Source organism: Rhyacophila brunnea, unplaced genomic scaffold (assembly GCF_057557595.1).
Source record: "Rhyacophila brunnea isolate RB1 unplaced genomic scaffold, BYU_Rbru_1.0 scaffold_110, whole genome shotgun sequence".
Classification (NCBI taxonomy): Eukaryota; Metazoa; Arthropoda; class Insecta; order Trichoptera; family Rhyacophilidae; genus Rhyacophila; species Rhyacophila brunnea.
Genome location: NW_028232764.1, coordinates 401707 through 425668, shown reverse-complemented (window position 1 = coordinate 425668; position 23962 = coordinate 401707). Strand labels below are relative to the sequence as shown.

The 23962-nt window shown below is 24.7% G+C and overlaps 1 pseudogene; it reads left to right on the top strand.

Moving 5' to 3' along the window:
* The first annotated feature begins 18605 nt into the window (after positions 1-18605).
* On the top strand, positions 18606-18780 carry LOC147078240 (small nucleolar RNA U3; annotated as a pseudogene).
* Positions 18781-23962: the final 5182 nt, after the last annotated feature.

Below are 23962 nucleotides of genomic sequence, written 5' to 3'. Positions count from 1 at the left end.
GTGGATACTTCAAACACAGTTAAAATACCCCCACTGTTAAAGAGATCCTTTAACTTTAAAAGACAATTGATGGGCGCAGAGACAAATTAATTCTATTTCCGAATGATAGCGCAAGTAATAAAATCCACCATAGACATGATGGAGATGTTTACTCCCAGCGGTGAATCGATTGGTGGCGCAAAATCGCAAATTATTTTCCGACTTTTCACATGGATTCCTTCTCTATTCATAAATTTTTTATACATATCTCGCAACTTTCATTTTCTATAAAAAAACAAAAGGTTAACAGGGCTATTTACGAGACAAAAAAACAAGGTATATAGGAGTTGGATTCGGTAGAAACCTCTAGCGGATATCTTTTTTCAAATGTGGCTGGTTTACAATATTCCAATTAGATATTTAGAAATAGAACAATAAAAAAACCTGAAAATGTTCGTAGTGATGTAGGGATGCTACAAAGTAAAAAGGATTGAAATATAAATAAGTATTTTATAGATCATTCCAGTGATAATTAAGCAAATAATTGTTCGATAAAATTGTTTTTGGGTGTGATGTAAAGGTGATATAGATAATGAAAAGCGTGTTTTGAAATTTTATAAAGGAAAAATTATATTTAAAGTTTTATATTATTGGGATAAATTATAAAATAATGCGGGGTAAATAGCGATATAAAAAAAATTACAAATAAAAAATTGAAAATATTTTTTATTATGCATAAAGAAATAGTTTTAAAATATGAACAATTGAGATTTAGACAAAGAAATAATGCTTTTATTGTCAAAAATATGCGGACTCAATAGAATGTACTGTTTTTATTTATATTTAACAAAATTGTAGAGCAAGAAATAATTCATCTTGATGATGATATTTGAATCGGATTACGTTTTTTTTCCAAAGTAATTATTTTATAAAATTTAATTCAAATATGTAGATATAATACATCACCGTGTATTACAGTAATAAGAGGAGATTAAGAGATCTTTTGATAATCGATGAAAAGGAGGCGGTAAATAACTTAGAAAAAAAACATATAAAGAGATAATTTAACCTCAACTACAAATTCTAAATGATAATTAAAAACTATGGTGGTAGATTTTAAATTATCATGAATATAATTGTGCACAATAATATATTTTTAAAGTCCCATGTAAAAGGTGCAATATAAAATAATTATTTACAGTTACAAAAGCATCAAAAATTTAGAATACTAGTTATTTGAAAGTTGAATACCTTTTAGCTACAGAACATAAAGTACTAATATTAGAAACAGGACAACGTTTTAAAGGAAAAGTTTATGAGTTCAATGCTGTGTTAATGTAGACTATGACCTGTTATGAAAGTTGTATGGTAATCGATATATGAATGTGCTAATTATTGATATGGTGTGCTAGTGTTGCAAAAATTAGACCAATATTTCATAAAATTCAATGGATTTTTACATTTAGGTTGAATAAGATATGATCTAAAAAAAATGCAAATTCGAACATACTACTAAGAATATTAAAATTTTTAATGCAAGAACAAATGCCAAAGGTAATTTAATTATTGATAAAAATGAAATGGTGTAAATTTAAAAACATGGTAAGATTATAGACTCATGATTCTATGAAGTAAAAAAATAGTAAACGAAATTTTTAAAAGAGTTAGGGGAACAAATATTTTATGCCAATAGTTGTTGGTAAAAATAGATGACGATTATATAAAGGCATAACAATAGAAAATAATTAGCTCGGTGTAAAATAAATAAAACGAAATTAAAAATAGACAATATTGGTTATAGGAAAGAACAAATTGCATGGAAAGATACTTCAAACATAGTTTTTATAGTGGTGATATTGCATTTGTATTATTTTGAAGATTCTAGGTTAAAGCTTCGTTATGAGTCTCTTAAATCATTTTTTTTTTGATTTTTATAATATTAAACATTGTAGTAAGCTTCTAAAAAAATAAAAAAGGTATAATATGAAAAATTATAAATAATATAATAAATTGATGTGTGTGTCGCTTTTTTTATTTCTTATCACCATAAAACACACGAGATAGGGAGTAATATTAATTTTCGTTCAATACTACTCAGATATGAGCTACATATCTGCACTTAATCTTCATTCAATGATATTAATTTAATTACCCACATTCATATTAAAACCGCATTTTGAGTCATCACTTGTACATTTTTAACTATAGTTTTAATCAATATATATACATATATTTTTAATAATCCGTATAATCGATTACTTGTCAATATTAGAAATAAAGATATTATTTAGTGTGTTTTTATTCTTATCCTCAACTACCAATGCAACAATGACTTTTTCATGAAACTTCTTTCCATGGATCTTAAAACCAAAAAAATCTTGACCTCGTGGTCACGATTGTATTATCCTTCAAACATCTGATTTTCAGCTACAATTATTATTTCTTTCCAAATGATAAATTTAAAACTATTATAAAAATAAAATTCATAGTTCCAACAATATTTCAGCAATTTTCTTATTTTTTCGTGTTTATTTCAGTTAAATATGTTATAATCTTTGGTTTGAAACCTTCAAACACAGCTCGTACATATGAAAAATTCCAAAGGCGTAAAAATTGTATTATATAAAGGTGTGTTTCTCAAGGTGTTTTCAAATTTCTACATTAAAACCAAGTCAATTGCTTAGTTTATAACATATCCTTCTTAATTTTACATCTTTCTGATCACCAAACCCCTCTATATTTTATTATTATTAGCTGATCAAAAAAAAATTGTTGATCTTTCTCTTATTGTATTTGCTTATACTGGTGTTTTAAAAGGAAGAAATTATAAAAATATCAACAAACCAAAAATGGGATAAACATCAAATCTACAGAAATAATTTAAAATAGAAAGTAATATTGCTTACAAATTAGCGAAAAAACGTAATTTTTATGTGAAAAGTGCATTTATGAATACATTATTGCTCGCTATTTTTAAATTTATAGCACCAGAGATTGTTTAATAGAAGATTATCTAATAATTAAAGCAGGTTAAGGGACAAATAAATGAAAAAAATAGGAAACAAATGAATATAATGGAATTAACATGATAAGCCTATATTAGAAAAAGAATAATATCGTTTTTATAATTTTTAAATATGAAAATTGATCTCTTTTTAATAGTAAAGTATAGTGTATATATTTTTTATAATGGTTGAACATAAAATCGGACGTTTTGCAGCAATGTATAAATATTTTTATCGATATCTTCAAAATTATTTACAGGAAAACTCATAAAGGCTGCGAGATGCGTCAGACAATGAATCTCAAGAATAGAAAACCATTTATTTATCTGATAAACATATAACGGGCATTATATGTTTATCAGTTATTATCAAATGCCGAGGCCATAAAAAATATGAATCGCTCATGATTTTTTTATATATGGCTAAAATTTCTTTTTTTTATGAATCAAATCTACTGAGATGTATAAAACCCATAAGGAATATTGCAAAACTCTTTAGCAAATCTTTTGACACCTTTCTCTGATCTAACTTCGTCAACTGCTCTTATTATGTCAAATGATATTAGTTCAAGTGTCTTGCGAAGTGTGAGAGCTTGCATGTATGCTTTTACTTCATCTGAGATTTTCAACTCCTTGACATATTTTTTGTGAAATTTCGTAATGTTCTCATCTCAAGTCATTAACTATGGTGTTTTTTTACATTTGTATACTAAACCAAGTTCATTCGCCAAGATGGCTTCTATTTTTCACATTTCCAACTTCAGATATGTTTATAAATCTAGTTATAACTATTTCGATCAGCGTAATAATATTTTCTTTTTTTTCGTATAAGAAAATATCTGGTCTATTTTGTTTGATTAGTTTAAAATCCTAAGGGTATAAAAAATTAGAATGATTTATTTATTAATGAAGGTGATTGATTTTTTTTCTGCACTTTATCTTATTTTTCTTCGTTAAGAATGACATCTTCAGCCTTTGCACTAAAAATTATAATAAATTGGATTTTACGGAGGTCATGTACAAAACTCAAACATAATTGAAAAACGAAGAAATATTGCAAAAAAACACAAAAAAGGGTTTTATGAGAAAATGTGGCCAGATCCAAAAAATAAATGATAGATAATTTTTTTAAATCAATAATTTAGATCCTTGTGTCTAGCAGTATATATTTTAAGGCACAGCTGTAATTTATCTCTGTTAAAGAGTAATGGCTGACCATAAACAAGTATATTTGTATCATACAACGAAGAAAACAGAGTAGAAATTTATAGGAACTATTGAAAAGAATTATTTATTATTAATAGAAATTATGACAAAGCAATTAAAAGATGTTATATAGATTTAAAACCACGAATGACAGTAAATTGGTCTAAAAAAAATGATATGAAAATAAAATTATGGATTTTAAAAAAAATTTATCCGTGAAATATTAAGATTTCAAAATAAATATAACAAAAACAATGAAAACGTATTTTATTATATGACTAAAGTGATTAGTAAAACTAGGAATAATTTTTATTTAACCTAGTACAAGTGAAGTACATGTTAATCTAAAAGAAAATTAGATTGGTTGCGTGTGGGGGGAAATTATCACAAAACATGTAAATAAATAAGTCTAAAATAAAAAACGGATATTTATAATTAATCATTGAAACATTAATTAAGATGTAGTATAGCAGATAAAAACTTATTTTGACCCGAAATATGTATTGTAATCTATAATATACATATCTAACATCATTCGACCAACAGAAATCTTATTCTTTTTTTTATATATAAAACCCATTTTCTTAAAACACGATCAGAAAATTATTAGTATGATTCAAAGAAAGTTTCATAAGATAATTTAATAAGACATTTAAAAAGTCAAAATACAATGGCTTTTGCTAAAGAGACATTTTATACTTTTAATTTGTAAAATATTGCTTCTAAAGGTCTTAATTATTTTTTTATTGTGATAAGTACTAAAAGCAAAAGTAATCTGACAGATATCTTCATTTCTTACATATCTAACCCGCTTAATTCTTTTCGGTTTTCACATAAACATCCCAAACCATAAATTTAATTTCAAAAATAAGGCATAGTCAAATTTCTAGTTTAAAAAAAACATTATTGAATTGCAAATATTTATTTTTTCTATTTGTGTGATATTTAGAATTTATAAATTCAAAAATTTCTAATGCTTTAAGTTTTATTTCTAACGGTAAACGTACTTAAGAAGTTCATCACGTAAATATTTGTGCATAAAACTTGAATGTGGTATTTATATGAGTGAATTCTTAACAATTTATATATTTATTCTTTTTCTGTTATAAGATTGAAAAAGATGCATCTCGTATAATGTCTGAAAAAGCTGGTAATATAAGAAGACAAAGTCGTAGTAAATTTATTTTCTTATATTTTATGATGCCTCTGTTTGTGTCGAATATATTTCTAAGTAAAATAATTTGATATCTTGATCATATTCATTACATTAATTCTTCCATTATATTTAAGATTTTTGTAAGTCAACGCCGTAAACGGGCCACTAGATGAATCATATAATAGAATGAACCACTTTATATGTATTAGAGATCTAGGCTTGTCTCAAAGATCAAGAAAACATAAATATGATACAAAAAGAAACTATATTTTTCTTATACTGTAAAGGACTAGAATCGAGAGAATCAAATTTATAACAAATGGTAGCTTATCAAATTTATTTATGGTTTTAGTTTCTTTTTAGCAATTTTATCTATTTATTCGCGGTCAGCCCATTGGAAATATTGCATAACTGCTTAATGCATCTTTTAACTCCTTTCCCTCATCTATCTATATCAACTGATCTTCTTCTCTCCAATGAGATGAGTTCAAGTTTCTTAGAAGTGGGAGAGCTTGCATGTATTAATCCACTTTGTCTGGGATTTTTAACGCCTTAACATATTTATTATGTAATTTTGTAACCACTCCATCCCAAGTCATTACATAACAAATAATAGCGTATATAGTACAATTATAATAAAAAATATCGATAATTATATCTCTTGCAATCCTAGTTTATGGTAAATCCGAAATAAAGAAAAAAAACTTACGAATCAGCTTGTGATAAAAATATTATTATAACTTCCAATCCAGACAAAAAAATTATATCGGATAAAGATTTTTAAATAGCATCGGCACGGCTTTAACCCACATAATAACATTCTAGGTGTTTTATCCCGAGAACTGAAGGACTATTAAATAAATGATCATATAAGGTAAATTTTAGAAAATAGTCTGTTCATTTACATCCAGAAAAGCAAAAGAATATATATTAAAGGATAATAGACAGAAGAGAACTATTCATTTTTGGAATGAGAAAGAGCTTATAAAGATAGCTAACAAATTTTAACAGAAAAAGTCCGATCACAAAGATGAGCTGCATATATAAAAAAAGAGTGAACATGAGAGAATTTTTATTAATAGATTATAATAGCCTGAATCTGTATAACTTAATCAATATATGCATCAAATATATTAAGAAGAAACAAAGTAAAATTTATTGTAATGATAAAAGATAAGAAATAGCATAGAAAACATTCCAGCATTCACAGAAACACAATAATTAGCAAAACCGGATCATCAGAATGGTGAAAATCGTAAACTTTCTATGAAATAAAGTAAGATCACGCTTCAACAGGATATACATCTATTTTAGGGGGATTTAAAGTGCCAATACTCTGAAGTGGCATTAAATAGCAGTCCTTTAGAATATTATATAAATAATATTTTTATATATATTGATATAAAAAGAAATAATTAAGCGATAGGATGCATATAATTCCTACTCACAAGGAAATATAACTTAAAAGTATCAAGAAAATCAGACGACACGAAGTATCAAAAATAATAGAACACAAACACGCTGATATAAGGTAGAAACTAGAATTTCATCATATATAAAATTATGGCTTGTACGACTAGATTTTTTATGATAAAAATGAAAATTTATCCCCATTAATGAAGATAAGAAAGACCGGTATTAATAAGCTCACTTATATTAAAAACGAGAAACTTTGAAATTATATTATAAGTAAATGAAATCAACCGATTTAAAAATGCAAAATACGGATATTAAATCAGAAACAACATGGGAAAATGTCCTAACAGGTTATAATATGACGGGTATTATGGGATCTGAATACCAAGATAGACAGAATAATGCGTACAAATTTTGATAAAAAGGATTATAGCTGAAGTAAAAAGTCTTAAAAAGGAATATGTATTGAGAAAGATTGTAATGATGATTTGTTAAAGAAGTCATAATGCAACTGTTGTAATAAAAATATAAAATTCTGCCTGAAATAATTAAAGTGTATATATTAGGAAGGAACAATTAAATTTTTTTATCGATTATTTTAATTTAAGACAATCGGGCGCAAATAATTATAAATGAGCTATCCCAAAAAGATGTTCTGTATTCTGATGAACTTAATGAAACTACAGAAAAAATAAACGCAACTTTAAGAAAATATGAATCAAGGAGTATGATAGTTTTTGAACAGATTGATAGAATGGAATATATTTTAACGGAAGAAGGTAAAAACGCTAGCATAAATGGATCCCCTGTGTTTAATATGTAATTTTATTCCGAAAAAAGGATTGAAAATCGAAAATATTAAGCACCATAAAATTGGTTTGGGTCATGCCTTCAAAAATGGATGGTTGCATCGAGACAAAGATATGGTTTTAAGAAAAATAGAAGACGTAACAGATGATATCAAATTAAAACTATCCAATATTAATAATAAAGAAATCAACACAACAGATTTAAAATCTTTACAGAAAAGGAAGCTTATTGGGGCAATAAAAATAATATCGTATGTTGTGAGAAAAGGTGAAAGATATCAAACTAAAATGATTGAATACACCACAGATCTAAATTCTGATATTATTTTAAATGGTTCACATAAAATATCGAATTTAAGCCATATAATTTTGAAACTCGAGGAAAGCTTCCAGAAAAGAGAAATTTACATCCACTGATGAAAGTTAAAGAAGAGATAAAAAATATTTTTATACAACTTGGTTTTTCGGAAATGAGAACATATAAATATGTCGAATCTTCTTTCTGGAATTTTGACGCTTTATTTCAGCCTCAAGACCATCTTTCGAGAGATGCACATGACACATTTTTTGTCGATAATAATGCAGAAATTGATGCTGATGATGAATATATACAGTCTATAAAAAATGTGCATGAAAATGGTGGGTTTGGTTCTTCTGGATATTGTAATACCTGGAACCTGGTGAAGTAAAGGAAGGAATCTTATGAACACACACTACGTGTATAATCACACATTATAGGTGAAATTCTACTTAAATTCCGAAATTTAAACGGCCGAAAATGAGTTGAAAATTGGATCACTTCAGTAAAATTTTAAATTGTTTGTATTTTTTACGACCTTTCTTGCCGTCTCATTTTAAATGTTCTGTTTTGGATTTTCTTAACCCCTAAATTAATGAAATTTCATAACTAGGTTATGTATTTATAAAAGAAGAAAGTAAAATAAAAAATTCTAAACAAAAAACGAAATTTCATTGCAAAAATTATTTAGAATGGCTAAGATTAATGTAGTTCAGATCTCATATAGGTGCTATAATAATAAATGTAGATTTAGAATGGGCTTAACAAAAGATAAAAAAATTTCAACACTAAAAATAAAATTAGCAAACTATTACCAATTTTTATTTCTTTCAATTGAAGACACAGATAATATGGATAATTAAAGCTGCTACTGTTTTGAAAATTATGACAGCAAAGGGTGCAGAATTATTAAAAGAATATTTGCCCAAAAATAGCACTAGAAAATAATAAAATAAGGGGAAAGGTTTAATTGAAAAATTTGATGTGGGGAAACTTGGTAAGAGAAAATACAATAGGCGTCACTGTGTTTATTGTATATTGTGGGAATAAAAATAACAGCACAAAAAACCATTTTTCTTGTAAAGTAACTATGAGCAATCTTAGTACCATAAAAAAATTAAAAAAAACCAAAAGGGATCCATAATCTATTAGAGTTAAAGCCTAATAAAGGGCCTGTAGTGATCTTAAACTCGAAAATAGATTTGTAAATTGTAGAAAGGCTTTAAAGATCCCAAACAGAGTTCATAAAACACAGTGGAAGGATAAAAATGGTATTAAATTAGAAACACCAATAAGAAAACGACATAAAAGGATATATTCATTGTTAGTTGGAAAGAAAAAAGGTTTTGTTTAATTCTAGAGTTTTTTCATCTGGTTTTTATGTGGTTATTTTAAATGATAAAAAAAATATTTACAAAAATTTTTTTTTGTGCAAAGCTCTGTGTGACGAGGTCCGGAAATAATTTTATTAAATACATGAATAATAAATATTTAATAGCATATTATGGTCTTTCAAGCTTTCTTTTTGGTAACTATAGTGCACCATATCCAAATAATCACTACTTAGGATTATTACATATAATAAAATATTAAATAAGAGTTAAATTCTATATTATATATAGGATATCTGTTTCGTGAACTGTATTAATCTCTTAAAATTAACTATATTGTATTATTTATATAATTTTTTTGTAGTTATTTTATAACATTACATCTTTATTGTTTTTAAAGAAATAAAGATGATGAATTTTAAGTGTTAGAATATTAGATTGCACCTGTGTTAGAAATTATTGCCTATCCTGGCTCTACGCATGTTATCTTAACAATTTAGCAAAAAGATATCATCCAAAAGAACTGTATTTGTTTCAGTTATAGTTAAACTAAAATCTAAGATCACTTTACAGCTTAGTTTTTCTATATAAATCTATAATAATAGAATTCCAAACTTTATAATAAACCGTAAAATCTATTATTGGAACATTTGTTGTATATATAATATTGATCAAAGCAAAAAAGGTTTTCCAGTATATAAATAAAGTTTGTATTTTTGATTTTATATACACTTTAAGTATATTAACTAAAATATATCTATAAAAAATTCATCTTAATATCATCTAAGTTTTTATAAAAAAAAATTTATTGCGATTCATATCCTTATTTCTTGATACAACTAAAATTAGATTTCATTTATCGCTTCATAAAATATAAAAATCAAGTTTTCGACCGATTTATCTATAAACACAATTATATTTTAAAAGTATATATGCAACTTTCTGTACCTTCTTTCGCATTTTGAATGTAAAGAAAAACAAAACTATTAATTTGAGCTTATAATCTTCTATAAGTTTTAAGTGCCTAAAAATCATTTATTTTGTTGTTGTCATAATGATTTATTCGAAGAAAAATTGCCAATATAGATATCTTATATAGAAAACTCGGAATGTAATTTCATTCTTTGATTTAAAAATATTTGGATTTAATGCGTATAAGCTTATTTTGCATTTTATTTAAAGATTTTAGGTATATTTATATGATTGTAATTGTTAGTTTAAAATCATTGTTTTATTGAATATGAAATATTTTGATTTTTCAAATCACATTTTATAGCTTCGTTACACATTATCATGATGATCATAGATGAAAAATCACAGCATTTTGTATAGCAGATATACTTTAAAAAATATTGTAAATGAAAAATATACATTGTATATTTATGATTTAAAATAAAAAATTAGGCATTTAATAGAAATATACAGAAAGCAATTGATTTCGTTCTGCATTGAGAAGTATTTTTTTGGCAATTATTCGTTGTAATATTTTTCAGGTTCAGTTGCCATTTTTGTCATACTGAATTTAGAATGACAAAAATGTATTTTTATCTTATAAGTTTTATGTTATGAATTCCTGGTTTTCATCGTCAAATAGCCCTATGTGTATCTTTTAATTTACCTTTTCTACTATTATCTAGTATAATTAAAAATAATTATCTGAAATTAACTTTGTATAAAAACGAGTTTCTATGGATCACAAATCTTATTTAGTTTTTTTTTAAAATCTGTTCAAAAAACTCTTCAAAGTCAATATAAACCTGTAATAACAAAAAAAAATTTATTGCGTCAAAAGCCAGGAATCTATATAGCATATTTGATTGGAATTTAAATAATATTCTCCAATCATCACAGAGATAATTAATATTTAAATGATAGGTTGTATTTTTATGGTTTCAGAAGTCTCTTTTGATATAATATTTAAAATTAAAGAAAACCATATATCCCATCTATAAACGTATATTTTCATGTATGTGCACAAATAAATAAATAAAATTAAATTAGAGTGATTTTAATTTCAAACGGTAATTTATCAGCACTAAAAACCTCATATTAGAATTTTAATTATTTAATTTTTTGTGATGATTCTATTTGGTGTTCTTTGCTTGAAAAAAATTTGACTCGGAATTTTAGATTTTATCTTTCTGTTGCTTTTTTATACTTTCTATATGTGTTTATATTCAGTTAATATGTGATAAATAAAAAAAATTCACATTTAATGTGTATAAGTAGTTTAAAGCTAAATGAAAGGTAAATTAATAGATAAGCACCTTTTTCGCACCATAAACACAAATTTTGATTTTCTAGATGCACACATCTCTATAGTTTAAAACGTTTGGTCATTAGAAAAATTGCTTTTATAGTAGGTAAAACAACATATTTGCACTTATAGTATATATGATGCAAAACATATAATAAAAGCCAGCATAAATATTTTTAATCGAAAAATATCGTAAAAATTTAACAGCCGTGCCTGAAGGTTGTGAAAGCCCAAAATTGCTATCTTAGGCTAAAAAAAACTACATGTTTTGACTTAATGAATGGGAATATATTATTTTTACGCAAAAATAAAATCTAGAAATTCTAAAAATATGGCCCACAATAAAAATATGATATATCTAGAATGATCTAACTTTTCAAAAAAAAAATACATTCTTTTTTTTCGTTTTAAAGCTTTATACTTCTTTAATTGTAGTTAAGCTTATTTTTTTGTGATAAGTATAAAAAACAATGAACTTAAAGAAAACTTAGCTTTACAGTTTCAGTATATGCTTTATACTTCTAATAAATTATATGATCCTGTATTAAAAGAAATCGTGCAAACAAAAAAAGCCAAAGGTGGATATTTACGTTTGTTTTATTGGGATTTTTATACTTTTCATGCACCCTTAATGCAAGAATTATCATTTCTGTTTTATCTAAAAGACTGTAAAAAAAAAATTTAATGATCTGAAATTGATTTTTATTATTCTTAAAATTATTTTTCTGTTCAATTTAAGTTCATATTATTATGATTATAAAGGTTGATTGTATTTTTATGTTCACTTATTTGTATTTTGATTTCTTGGTTTTCTATTTAAATAAGGATACAGTTAGTGTATAAAAAATGGGTTATTACAGCGTTAGGAGAATTTATATAAAAATATTAGCAAAATTCAAGGGTTTTTATAAAAAATGTACAGTTTTAGTCAAAATACAAAAAACTTTATATAAACACCGCATATAATTTTATTTCCTTATTTTAAAAAGATTTTAATGTTTGGATGATTGTATTACAATGTTAAGAAATTATATATAGTAAAGTTAAGATTTCTACAACAATAGCGTTTTTTACTATTTTTTATTATCTATATTTGATTTAAAAAGAAAATAACAAGGTTTTTGTCACATAAATCATCTTACTTTAACTCTTCGAATTTATGTTGTTGTCTTGTACATCGTATAATATAAAGTTTTATGGATGTCTTAGTATATATAAATTTTTATATTCGTTTATTTCTATGTTTCAATAACGCAGTAGGATTAAACTAGGATTTTAACCGATCGTAACTATTTTTATGTGGGCATGGAAACAAAATAAGGATGTAAAAACCCTTTTAAATACATTATTTTTCACAATAAACAGTTTATTTATAGTTTTCTATATTTGAATTCAAGTTTATTTATTTTAAAGTATGCAACTTGTGATAGTTCTATAGATCAGATTTTCTAAGGCTTTAAGTCAGCATTATCATCTTTTGAACCTTGATTAATGCATCACTTCTTTATATTCTTATTTATTTAATTTTTATCATTAATGCATTTGTATGTTGGTATGTTCTGTTTCAATAAACATTCTTCACTCTATAACATACGATTTATTGTATTTTTTATGACGGCATCCCATTTATTTTCATGGAGATTTTCATGTTCTTCGATAATAAATTATTGGATGTTTATTTATACTTATATCGACGTTTTTTCGGATTTTTATTTATATCAAAATCTCGTCAAATATACTCGTTATTTCTAATTATACACTGTTTTCAGTTTTTCTTTTTATCAGACACAAAAATATCTGATAGTTCATGCTTTAATTTAATGTTGGTTTTTATTCAAGTGTCTACTTTTTTTTCTGGACATTTGTTTTCTGTAATCTCTTATATGATATTTCCTGTAATTTCTATAATCTTTTTAGTTAATTTTTCTTGATAGCATAAGTTTATGCATCTTAGCACCAAGATATGCCACTGTGCCAAGTCATAGTCAAGTATTCTTTTATATTTACTTTTATTTGATTACTGTTTAAAAAAACAATACCACAGTGCTTTCATTTATATTTTATACTGAATAACATATTTCTTTTTTTGTTTGGAACTATTTTTTCTTCTGCTAAGATTTCTATATTTCCTATTTTTACCCATCAGGCGATCTAAATTTTTTAACCATATATTTCTGTCAACGCGAAATGCATTTTGATGTAATTAGACTATTATTTTTAGACTGTATTTTTTATTTTTGTTTCTGTTCATTTAATTCGCTATATGGCTTGTATGAACATCACTTAGTCATATGATAGCCTAATATAAACGAATATTTTCTTTCTAACCAATATTTTTTTCAGTAAAGGATTCAATACTACATAATCCTATTCTGCTATTCCTTTTGATTTTATTGCCTAATTTTTTTTGATGATCAAGAATATATAGATTCCTCTACTATAATTTCCTCAATAGATCATTTATGAGCTAGAATTTTTTTTACAGTTTATGGATACCTATATTCTAGTTTAATGGTGAAACTATCTGATCGGATCATCACAGCCAAAAAAAACCATTTTTGTGCTTCACAAAAACGCGTACAAGCCAACTTATAGGCTATCCAAGATTGAATATATATTTCTTCTAATAAATTTATCTTGTAAAAAACGATAAGATGACAGGATATATAAGCTTTCGATAAGAAAGGTACCATTTTGATTTCAATATGTCTATACTCTTACGTAATAATTTAAAAAATAAATATTATTATATTTGCTTTTATGCGATCACAACAGCCTCAAAAAATTAATTCTCAATTGGCATCAAATATAATATAAACGTTGCAATTATGTGTTTTTGATAATCGATCGAGAGGCATAGGCTTTTAGAAAACACTTAATTATTTTAGAACTTTTTTTATTTAAATCATTCTTATTATCGCGAAACTTGGCATCTTATAGTTATTTCCATTGATCTTATTCAATTATAATATCTTGGTTTTATAGCTAGAATGTGTTTGTTGCACACAATCATATAATTTTGAATATATGCAATTATATATTGACCATTAGGTCAGACTCTAGAAATTTCGTTGTATTTCTGGTAATTTAGATTGTTTATTTTGTTTTTATGAATAATAAAATATGTGTAAATTGCGAAAAAGATGTATAATATATCATAAATTTAAAATTTTATATCCTTTCAAAGATATTTTTAAATTAAAGAATTCTCGATATTCATGTATAATTCCTGTAATTATTAAATTTTTATATATCTTATTTAAGTTTTTAATTTTTGCAATTAGAACTTAAACTTTACTTGCGGTTTTCAAAAACATATATACTTTCATGGTTGTATATTTGAGTAAAATAATATCTAAATTTACCTAAACATTATATGTAATCTATATCAGAGTTAAAATTAAAACGAAAATCGATTTAGATAAATGTTTACTTTGTGTATAATGCATGAAAGTCAAGTGGAATCTAAATAAAATAAAAACATGCCAAATTATTTCCAGAAACCACTAATTATATTTTACTCGCAAAAATAAAATCAATATTATTTTAATTTTGTACATTTCTAAAATTAAACCTTATGAAAATCTTAAAATTTGCACAATCAGTAGTGTTGCAGAAAAAAGTAAAACATTTTATGATTTAAGATATCTTAAATTAACAAAAAAATACAAAAAGCATTATAATCTTAAACATAAGATTGTTACAACACTTTCCAAATATAAATATTAAATCTAATACAAATTTTAAAACAATAATTGTATTTTTATAACGAGTTCAGTAAAAAATAAATTAAACAAAAATCACTTATAATATATCATTACAATTTTTTTAGGTCCAAATGTGTAATAAGATAAAAGTTTATAATGTATTTGTTCTTTGTTGTATATATTATAAATATTTTTTGAAAAATAGGCTGCTCGTCGATAATTTATAAAAATTATAACTATACGAGTTACTACAACATTTAAAATCCATTTAATCATAAGTTTTCGGTATTGTATTTATATATGACCCACATTGTATATCAACTATTAAACTTATTTTCTGTAAAAATACGTTTACATAAAGAAATTTTGTATTTCAATATAATTCAATGTTTAGCAAACATTTGTTAAATTTGTATTATATTATCCAGCATAAAAAATAATATCATTCCAAATAAAGTGTTCATAAATTAATGATATTTTTTATTATTAGTAAATATGAATGAATGAAACACATTATATATTATCGTTGAATATGTTTTTTAACAAAGCAATATTTTAACTCGGGAAAAATCAAATTTGAATACATTTTTATTTTTTTTTAAAAAGCAAATTGTTTTAAATAATAATTTGCTGTGGTCTGTTCTTTTAATTTATACAAGGCTCGATTATATAGGTATATTTTTTAAAATAGAAATAGGAATTTTCTTTTATTCCAGTTTATTGATGATTTTAAAAAAAGAATCGATCAAAATTCCTGTTTCATTGAACGAGGAATATTTTATGGATTTTGTTTATTTAAATTAAATTTGAAAGTTGTTATAACTTTCAGTATCGTGCTTTTATATGAAAAAAACTAAATTGTACCTTCACTCTTATACACCTAGGTATCTTTAAACTGTCGTGCGTCGATGGGTATATATATTCAAACATTGGTACCACCCTTAGACTTTTATACCTTTTCGGTATACCAGAGGTTTCATGGGATCCACCAATTGGGGATCAAAGTCGGGAAGATATCCGAATGTTTGAATCAGGGATATCCTATCGAACTTTAATCACTTACTGCTAGCTGAAATAGCAGTAGCTGAACACGGATATTCTGCTTGTATAGGATTAGGGTGGCGTACATATGTGACTCATACATGCAAATTACTTTAAATTATAAAATCACGGTTCTTAAATATTTATTTCTGCGAGTAATATGATTCAATTAAAAGATTATATGGATGAGACTAAAAGAATATCTTTGTATGTTTATTTCCTTATCGGAATTAATTATAAGAGCATTCTAGGATTATCTATACTAGATTTTAAAATAAGGAGGTAAAAAAACAAATTATCAAAACAATATAGCCCGAATAAGAAGATATATTTTTTTAATTGTATTTCAGAGTAATCAAAATATTTCTTAATTTTTTTAAATAATCAATAAATATAGCTCTTAAAAAACGATACAGTTCTTATAATAAAGTATAAGTTACAAATTCATAACCATCAATTTTTTATTGGAGATACGAAAATCTTTAATTGAATGGATAAATTTATTGTCATTGCATGTTTTATGTATATATTTCTAAACAACATAAACTTCTAGTTTGTAATTCAATATATGTATGTACATAGTTTAAAAAAATCTACTGGCTAACAGTAATCCCACATATATGTCAATATTCATACCTTATATTTTATGGGTAGCATAGCAAGCGATTTATTGTAGGCGTAGCCAGAATAGAAATATGGTAAAAAACGACTAGAAGAGACCAAAATAAACTGAGAATAAATTATAGTGATATTCCGTAAATATTTATTCGTCTAAATAAATAAGCGTTTTATTTATTCGTGGTTACAAAATATATTGAGCATTTTTCAAATATACTTGGATTCAATTTAAATTTACGAAAAAATGTGAACACTATTATCAGATTTATATTGTTTTCATTAAAAAATCAAATATATGTATTACATTGAATTAATGGAAATTCAGCTAACATAAATTTATTATATACAATAAGATACTGTTAATTGAATCGATAGTATTTAAATTGAAATTATTTATATTGAAAAATTATTAAGAGTTACATGTTTAAAGCTTTTAAATATTCAATAAATAAACAAGTTTACGAATCTCACGATAAAATTTCATAGATATATTTATAAACGAGATTATATATACCATAAAAATAAGCTTGAAATATTTTCAAAACGCCTTTAAAATTTTTGATGCAAAAATTGTAAAAAAATATGACTTAGTTTATAAAAATGTTTTTTAATGTTTATAAGTCTAAAAATTAAAAAAATGATATACATATTTACAATCAAATAAAGCATTAAGATCATTTCCATCCAATTAGAAAATTCACAAAGTCGACTTGGTGCTGAGCAACTCAAATATCAGATGACTTTGTATTTAATTCAAACGATATACAGTCGAATTCTTATCATGCAAGGCGTTGTTAAATTAACAAGATGACTGTTAATGCAGCCTTCATCCAAGGCATACAAAAAACACCAATAGGTGGACCCACGGCAAAATATAGTTACCATCTTTTAAGAATACATTTGATTATGGCATTGAAACAACTTGAATCGATTCCCGAATACAAATGCATGTAATCGAAGCAACTATTGTTATGATAGGATATTTCCTTAAGCTTTTAACCAATTGGTGCGGTTGAATCAAAGCGCCCTGCCCTTTTAAAATTCATATTCAGCTCATATTGTGATTTTATCTTAATTTTTGTAAAATTTCAAGTCAAAGTATAATCTCATGCACTATTTTTTGATTATATTAAAGATTTGTGAATATTTTGTTTTCATTGCATCGCTTACTCATATTTTAGTGATTGTTTGTGTTTTGTTTTGCGATAAAAGTGATGATAAAACACCGCAAATTTATATTTTAAAAGGTCGAGGATGCTGAATACAAAATAAAATAGAAAAAATTTATGTTTTTTTTATTGATATTCAAAAACGCATTCTAATTTATTACTTTTTATATATTAGACATAAGAAAAACTATATTTGAAAGATAGGTATAGCTTGTTACTTATGTTTCACTGTAGAAATTTTGACATTGACTAACCGCGTCAAAATCCTTACCAATCTTAAATGTATTTTTATGTTCAAAATTTACGACTATTATCATAGGTTAACTTTTCGTGTGCTTTATTTATTAATTTCAAAAACGAATCTTACATAAATGATATAATTCCCTTACTATGAATATAAAATTTTATTTTATTATATGAATACAGATACTTTAAAAGTTTTATGTATGATAAATAGTATTTAAATTAATATACTACAAAGCCTTCAACTAGCTTTAATTTTACTATTACTAAAATTCATTTCATAGTGCTATATATTTTTCCGGAATTTTCTTAATTATATTTGGAACCATATTTTAAAAATCGATAAATAATTTTAATTTTTCTACCCTATGTAGTCTTTACTATTCAGAATCTTTTGTTTAGTAAATTCACATCAGCAAAATCTATGATTTTTGCCACACACGTCTAGAATGATGAACAGTGACAGATGTATTGAACAGAAACCGGGATTTATTCTCTTAATGATCGTTCGGTCGTTTGACTACATACTGCTGTGTTCTGACTAGTCTCTTTAATTAATTTTTTGCAATTGTATTTGATGATCACGCACAATACATCACATTAAGTAGTATTAGTCTTTCATAAATAATCTGTTAACCGCCAAAATTACATGATTTCACTGAATATTCATTTTACTATGCTTTGAAAATTTAATAAGTGCTGTGCTTCATTGATTCGTAAAGCACTTTAGAATATTATCTTTACCAAATCAATGATTAATATCATCTTACCATTGATTATTATAATCACCTTCATGAAGAGGCTTAAATCACATGAAAATTTATTTCTTAGTTTATCTCCATTGATTTAATAAATCTGAATAAAGTGTTGGAAATCAAAAGATTCAACCTCATGTTTCTTTGTTGGCTTACATAAATCATAAAAAGTCTATATTTTTGAGTATTATCGTCCATTCAAAGCATAATTATTAAAACACATTCTAGATTTTGATGTCCTTTACTTAAATTTCAATTTTTTTTTAGCTCCCAAATAAATAAAATTCTATTTAAAATTTGTTTTAAATGTCATTCGATATCCAGTAAATTGTTTATTTAATTGTAATATTCTAAATGCTTTCAAGATAAAAAATCTGTATAGTTAAATCCCCATTTTGAATGGTTAAAAGGACATTTACGTTGGATTTCTTTGAGATTGAAATTCTATACGGTAATATGCACTCCAAAATAATAAACTGTATCACCAAAAGCAACAAGAAAATAGTTAGCTATAACCAAATGATGAAATATTTTGAAAGTAATAATTTTATAAAAGAAGGAATATTGTTTGTTTGCAATAATGATACACATCACCAAATCATATTCCAGCATTTACCATTGTTTTGTGACTATTTTAAAATACCACTTCTTTCTCTGAAAAAAGGAAGTAAACCCGAATTGGAAACTAAAATTGGAATTAAAAATATACTTCTTGTTTTTATTCCTAAAGATGATTTGCAGTATGAAAAGGTATCCATAATATCAAAGGCAAACATTTGAGTATATTATTTAAAGTTCACGTTGGCAAATAAAATTAATATTTCGTATAAATTTTTACATCCAATTCCTACTATTGCAAGACTATGTTTTTGTTTTATTACGAGTATATAACTATTTTCAACCACAGAAAATAATATATGCCCAATTTTTTTTTAAACTATTTCTTACCATATTAAACGAAAATTAGAACCTAGAGCCCTGTATTATATAATTCACGTAAAAAAATTACTTCTTATAACGCTCTTTTTAATGGTGGAAAATAAATGTTTGAAACAGCTATAATAAACAAATTCAATTTTTTTACACTTAGGCGTTATCATTAGTATATATTGCGACATAGCATAGCTTTTCGTATTTACTAAATAATTTGCTTCACATGTCAGAATTGATTTTTATATATAGATCAAAGTTAATTATAATGAACAGATAAAATTTTGTTTCTATGACTCCGATACGATTAAAGATATCCAAAAGATGCTATATACTATATAATAAATTATATATTAATTGTGATATTTAATGTCTAAAATTAATATATGGAAATAATTATAGAGCTAAAAAAAGTAAAATTTCTATTATAATTAAATAAATCTTTTTTAGCATGTTACAAAATATCATAAGTCGTATAATAAAGAATTAGGACTGCCAACTGAAGCGGAAACATACGCACAAACAATAGGAGAGGAAGGAACTGAACTAATTATTATTCAGATAAGAAGAAGCATCGAAAAAGATTGTAAATATGATGAGGTTCTATGAAAACACAAGCAAATTTGTCTATAATGGAATCCAAATTTTTGTTCGAACAACTATAGAAATTCTAAATTATAATTAACACATAAATAAAATCTAATTTAATAGCATGTATCGAAGAGGATATAGCCAAGAGTATAGATATGATCTTCCTAAGAGAAAACAATCACATTATGCTTGATAGGAAATTCTAAAATTAAAATACCGTAATTAATTAATAAATAAAACACTTTTTATGATGCAAAAAATTATAAATCTCCTAATATTTTTATAAAATTATCCAATATTTTTATTTTTAAAGCAGCGGAACCTTAATGCATTATTTATATACTGAATCGAACGATGTTTTATAAAAATAAAAATTAGAATATTTATTCGAAAAAAAGTGGAAGCACATATTATGATTAAACTTTTATATATTAATAATTTTAAATTATCTATCTAGGATGGAAAAAATACCCAGTTGCTTTTATTATTTTATAATTTTTAAAATATTTAAACGCAAAATAAAATATATAGAATCCTAAAGAGTTTTCTATATGGGTGCGGCTTTGATAATTTTCATTTTAATAAGGCTATGGTTGCACCATACAGATTATTAAAAAATTTTAATAGCTATAAACAACAAAAGTTAGAGCTTACTTTTGTTATAATATTTTATGCTACCTATACTTTTTATTCCAATTAAAAATTAAACATATCGTTTGTCAATAAATTATCGGCCAACAACCCCCATGTATCATTATGTTACAAAAATTTAAAAATACATTAAAAAGCATAAAAATGGTTTACGTTTCTATTGTAACAACGATTTGTAAGATTTTTTTCATCCCACGAAAAAAATTCAAAAAGAACATAAATTTTTATTTTTTTTCTTCAAGGGTTAAAATCCAGTAAAAATATATATTATTTATTGATATAGGAAGCTCACTTTAGTTTCTCGTAAATATAGAAATGCGGCATGTACGTATATATATTATTTATATATTGTATTTATTTCTTTAAAATATTTTTTTTAAATATAACCTTCTCACATGCCATTCGGTACACTCTAGACGTATAAAAAAGATAATTTTATATGCAAATATAAGATATGTCGCGACTTTAATTCAGATTCAATTGAATTCTCTATAAAAATAAACATTAATCAATCTAAAGAATATGTGACATAAATTCTCACGACACAAATTTTATATAATCAAAAATCATGGCCAAATGATAACCATGTCCATGAAATTAAAGAGATTTCATAATTAATTTATCAAAATTTACAATATAAGCTATCTAAAATTTTATGGGAAATCTATCAGACGCCTTGGTAGCTTATTTACAAGGATAATCGATACTGCAAACATTTTTCACAATTTTATAAAAAATCAAACTAAAAACTAGTTCATTGTCTGCATCGAGCGAATCTGTTTATAATCTTTTTGAATAGCTTGATAATTATTAAAACTATAAATAAAATATTTTAAATAATCTCTTATATGAAAAGAAATATATCTTTATATTAATATTAATAACATCTTCAATTACAAAAATAAACTTGAAATCAATTTAATTATATTATATTTTTTCATTATTTCAAACTACATAACTTTCTTCATTTTATCTATCTATGAGTAGAAACAATGCTGTAAATAAACAGCATAAGGATTATCTTCTTTTGATAATAAAAACTTATATGTGTTTTGCACATATCATCTTGCCTAAGATTCTTATTTATCAGCATAATAGAATAATTGAATTAGATAACCATATTATAGGCATTTATGCAAAAAGAATCCTATATTTCGATTTGTTCAATATAATACACTTTGAATTAATTTTTTTATTATTTAAGAATAAATTTAGACTTCATTTATGGATCCAAATCTGATTAAAATTGTATATTTTATATTATATCATGATTTGGGGCTCTAAAATTAGTATTCTATTATATTCGATCCTATTCGCCCTTCTTTTAGGATGACATTTTTATTATGTTATATATTTTATTTACTCTGAAGAACCGAGAGTTTTAATTCATGATATTAACATAAATAAAAAATACAATAATACCTTGGAATAAAAATTTATTATATTTAAAGGGTTGAGATTTTTTTTTGTATTTAGATATTTTATTATCATTTTAATTTAAAATTTTGTGAAGCACTGTGATTCTAGCGCAATATTTATAAATATCGTATTTTGCTAATCGGGATTTTTTTCTTTAATTTTTATAGCATGAACACTTAGAATCTAGATAAAACAACGTTATTTTTATTTTAAGCTCAAAAGATCTTCAATTTTTTAAAATAATTGTTAGGATGACCATTTAAGTTTTTAATACGAAGTTAATTTCCCTTTATTTCTGTGTAATGTTAAATATTGCAAGTAAAAGCTAAAAAATTTTATAGTTCAGTTTCATGTGTTATAAAATACCTTTTCTTCAAGAATTATCAACTAATATCGCTTTTTATTTTTGCTAATTTTATTTTTTAACTTTTATGATAAAATTTAACAGATGCACCTGTTATATAGATGTTAAATTTCAAGTGATCTAAAATTACGAAAAAAAAATCACGAAATATTTTTTAAAAGTATATTTCCTTGCGTTTTTTCATAATGGGCAAAAAGGGCATACATTTTGGAAATTTAGTAACATAAGAAAATATAATGCTTTTCTGTATATTATACGTAAACATGGTACAAAATAAAAAATGTATGCTCAGACTTTATTAGAAAAAATTCAAGAAATTTATTGCTTCAAAGTTGCTATGGAATTTTTTTTGATGATTCAAAATTTAAATTATTGTTGTCATTTGTTTTTTAGATATCGCAATCAAATTTTGGCTTAGAAATCTACTAAAGAAAACAGCTAGCAATGATAAAAATTAAAATATATTTATTTTGCTAAAATTTTATTAAAAGGTTATTAATATCCAAGATTAATTTATCATATTCTTGTTTAATAATAAGATAAAAGATGACTTTCAGCGATTTCTTATATAAAACTTATTGAATTAATAACAAGCAGGTTGAATCAAGATTCAATCCCAGTAAATATTTTTTTCAACATAAGGAATAAAAACAATCGAAGATACAGACTAAATACGCAAAAAAAATTAAGTGACTTAAGAAACTCTAAGTCATAATAAGGTGAATAAACGCAGAAAATGATTGTGAATTGAATAATACGGCACAAGTATTATTATAAATCAGCGATCCAGGATGTACTGTGTTTTATTCAATTAGATGTTGTAAGCCCTATTAAAATCATCTAATAAATAAAATTTGATTTTATCTTAAAACACAGGTTTGAGACTCAAGATATTTGAATAGATTTATTGATCAATTATGGTAATTTATAATTCTCAGAAGGAGGAGAGGTATTGAAGAAGACTTTGGAGAGGAGAAGATAACCGAAAGTATAAATACGCTGTGTGCACAGGGTATCA